Raw genomic sequence first — 4,472 nt, 5'->3', positions numbered from 1 at the left:
TTGGTGTTCATGCTGACCCATTGCTCTGGTGGGCACAGAGACACTTGCAAAGGAAGGGACCCTGATATATAGTCCTGGCAGAATAAAGGAACAACCGCACTTGAATCTTTTCTCGTTTCCCCTAGGATTCCAGCTTCCCTGAAAGTCAGTCAACTTCATTGACTTTTCTAGAAGCGATGATCTGGAGATAGAAAAATACTACGAGGTAACTTAAAAGTCTCCTGGAAACACTCAGAAAAGGTTCAGGTGGCACACCACGTTGGCCCAGTCATTCTGTGAGCTACTGCAGAGAATTCTGTTTTATGAACATTGGAAAGAAAGGAAAGCTAATCAAGTGAGGAATTAATATTAGTGGAGGATCTTCCTGTGATACTCTGCTTCATCTGAGAACAGAACTCACCTACTACTCTGGCCACAGAGGTAGGCATGTGACCAAAGCTGGGCCAAAGACAACACTTCATGTTCCCTTGACTCCAGGGACTGGCCTAAGGAATGATTATGAGTTAATATAAACTGTTGAGTTCTTCTCCTAGGATTTTGCAAACCGAAGCTGGAAGAACCAGCTTTCCCTGCTGGTCATGGAGTGGTTAGGATATATGCCAAAGCTACCTGCAGCAGTATCTTCTGCTGGGTGTAAAAACCAGTGTTTGGGGTTCTCTACTCCAAGAAATTGAGGTGAGAGGTTTGGGGCTGTATTGATGGGCTCCAAATCCTTGATCTTGTTCAAGCCTGGCTCCACCTTCCTCCTCTCACATGGGTGACATCCCCCTTTACTTCAGCTAGTTGAAACTAGGTTTCTGTTACCTGCAACAAAACACATCTATTGAGCTCCATCTTTCTAAGTTCCTGCTAGGTGTCTCTCTCTGGATGCTCCTTGGTACTCCAAACTCACATCTATAGTATAATGCATCTTTTTTTCCCTCCCCCCCTCTACCTACCCAGTTCCTGTGTTTTCTCACAGTATCTACCCAACCGTGTAAGCCGGAAATCTACCGCTCTATCAGACTCCCTTTCTACCTGATCCCCACCCTTCAAGATCTAATCAGTTTCTAAGTGTTATTCCTTTCCTAAAGTATTTCTCATATCTGTTACCCTGTCTTCTACCTTAGACACCTCCTCTGCTTCTTTTTTCCCTTTCCCTTTTCACTGTACTGAAAAGGCCAAATCTCAGAATGCTTACCCTGCCCACTGCCTGCTGAATGGAGTCCATTCCTAATAAAATTTTCGGCAACCCTTCAGGTCCCAAATGATCAGTGAGACCAATCAGGTCCTCTTCTATGAGGATATCTGAATCTGAGACACAGAAGGCTACTCAGTTGTTGCAAAACAGAAGATGAAGATATGCAGAGAAGACAGGAGTGATGACAAGAATATAGATACTGTTGAGTCAACAGGAAATGGCTAAGCAGAAGCTATGACTAATCCAAATTTACTCCAGGTATTGAATGGGAGATAAAGGCCAGGGTGACAGAAACAAAAAGGAATGAAATCACCATCATGGTTGGGGACAAACTATTGCTGTTGAGGAGGCAACAAAAGATTCCTAAATTCTGTGTGTACTCCAGCATGTTATGAAGCATGGCTGGGTGTCAGTAGATTGGTTCCTGTGAGCTTTGTGTGTTCCCATGAGATTCTTCTTATTCCTAAAACCTCAGCCCACAAACACTATATAGTCTAGCCACATAAATTAGCTTCCCAACCATGCGATGCTCTGCCATATCTGTTTATGTGCATATACTATTCCAAGTGGAACAATTCTCATCTCCCACATACCCCTAACTTCTGGCTACCACGTGCTCATCGCTTAAGACTGAGCTCAGGCTTCTTGCAGCTTTCTACACTCAATCAGGTTAGACTCTTCCTTTATTCCAAACATGGCACTGCGTACTGTAATTGTGTGTCCCCACAACTAGAATGTGAGTTTCTTTAGAGAGCAGAGATGCTGTTTTGTTCCCTTTTTTATCTCTAGTGACTGATCCAGTCGCTAGCACGAAGTGGATACTGAATGAATGCCACTGTTTTTGTTAAAGTTCCGTTGCCTAGACATTTTCAATAACCAATACATTTGGTAGCCTTTCATTATCACCCCTCTCCCATAGGTCTATTTGCAGCGTGAAGTGTGCCATGCTACTTCAGACAGTGATATGGAATCATGGCTTTGCGCTTGAGATTTCCTCAGTTCTGAATGCCCTTCTCATTCCTGTTCCCTAACTCCATCCAAGAATGGAAGCAGGAAGGCCAGAGTTAAGGGTTGCTGCAGAAGTCCAGGAAAGAGATGATGATGGCTTGGACTAAGGAGTGCTGGTAGAGTAAGAGGGAGAGGTGGAATAGTCAGTACTTGGTAAAGAATTGGGTATGAGATGAGGGAGGGGGCATAACAACAATGACAATTAGGCTTTCTGGTTTGATCAGAAAGAATGGAGAAGCAACTTACTAGTACGAGGTAAATAAACATTCAGATTTCTATATAATCAGATTTCGTGTCTCGATTTTGCTAATATGTGTGATACTTAAGGAACGGGAATGCTTATTTTTTTTCTTTTTTGGTGTTGGTGTTGGGGAAGATATTTATAGTTATTTTTTTTTTAAATTTTCCATTTTAACCATTTAAAGTGTACCATTCAGTGGCATTAAGTACATCAATTGTTTGTGTACCATCATGACCACCATCTATCTCTAGAATTTTTTTTCATCCTCCCAAACTGAAATTCCTTACTAAACAATAATCCCCCACTTCTCCCTTCCCCAATCCCTGGCATCTACCATTTTACTGTCTCTATGAATTTGACTACTCTGGGTACCTTATACATGTGGAATCATATGGTATTTGTTCTTTTGTGATCTGCTCATATCACTTAGGGTAATGTCTCAAATTTCATCCATGTTGTAGCATATGTCAGAATTTCCTTCCATTTTAAGGCTTAATACTATTCCAGTGTATGTATACACATTTTATTTATTCACCCATCCTTCAATGGACACTTGGATTGCTTCCACTATTTGGCTATTATTAATTACTAGAGGCCCAATGCACAAATTTGTGCATCAGTGGGGTTCCTCAGTCTGGCCTGCGTGATTGGGCCAAAACTGGCTCTCTGACATCCCCCAAGGAGTTCCAGATTGTGAGAGGGTGCAGGCCAGGCTGAAGGACCCTACAATCGAGACCAGAGAGGAACTTGGGAGGTTGGCCAGCTGAGGAGGGACTGCAGGAAGGCTCCAGGGTGTGCCTGGCCCATCTCGCTCAGTCCTGATTGGCTGGACCCCAGCAGCAAGCTAACCTACCAGTCGGAGCATCTGCCTGGTGGTCAGTAAACATCATACTGAGTGGTTGAGAGGCCTTAGTGTCCCATTAGCATATTACGCTTTGATTGGTTGAATGGATGGCTGTAGCATATTAGGCTTTTATTATATAGGATGCTGCCATGAACCTGGGAGTACAAATATCTGCCCTAGTCCCTGTTTTCAATGCTTTTGGGTTTATACCCCGAATGGAATCGCTGGGTCATATGGCAGTTCTATGTTTAAGTTTTTGAGCAACCACTATATTGTTTCCATGGAAGCCACATCATTTTACATTCCCACCAGAAATGCACAAGAGTTCCAATTTCTCCATATCCTTCCTAACACCTATTTTCTTTTTCTTTTTTTAAGTAATAGTCATCCTAATGGGCATGAAGTGGTACCTCATTGTGGTTTTAATTTGCATTTCCCTAATCATTAGTGATGCTGAGCAACTGTGCATGTGTTTATTGGCCATTTGTATACCTTCTTTGGAGAAGTTTCTATTCAAGTCCTTTGCCCAGTTTTGAATTGGGTAGCTTGTTTTTTTTTTGTTGAGTTTACAATTATTTTGTAAAATGAGAAGGTTTCAGGAACACAACAGGTTTCTAGGGCATGAGAGTAAGTGTTCATGAAAATGCTAGGGTCTTGAGGAAAAGGGCAGAGAGAGGGAATTAAAAAATATTAAAAGTTTTACCTTAGGAAAGAGTACAGAAAATACATTCCCAGATGGCAAGAAATATTCAAGGTGATGAATAGCAAGAACCTAGAGCCAAAAATAATCTACCCAGCAAAGCTATCACTCAGAATCGAAGGCCAGATAAAGAGCTTCACTAATAAAAAAAAAAGCTAAAGGAGTTCATCACTGCCAAACCAGAATTATATGAATTGCTGAAGGGGGTTCTTTTGGAAGAGAAAGAAAATAAAGATAAAAATTATGAACAACAAATACGTAACTATCAACAAGTGAATCTAAAAACCAAGGGAATTAAAAAAAATCTGATGAACAATATTAACTGTTGAATATAATAGAATCAGAGGTATGGAAGGGGAGTGAACTGTCGATTCTCGGGGAAAAGGGGAGTGGGATGAGGCTGAACATAAACTGTGCACCTATGGATGAGGACAATGGGGATGGGAACCTGGTGGAGGGGAGCAATGGAGGGGGAAACAATGAGGAACATTTGTAATAA

This window comes from Pipistrellus hanaki, assembly GCF_964339955.1.
Source record: "Pipistrellus hanaki genome assembly, chromosome: 17".
In the NCBI taxonomy this organism is placed as follows: Eukaryota; Metazoa; Chordata; class Mammalia; order Chiroptera; family Vespertilionidae; genus Pipistrellus; species Pipistrellus hanaki.
The sequence above is the reverse complement of the archived record's forward strand: the minus strand, read 5'-3'. Positions refer to the sequence as shown.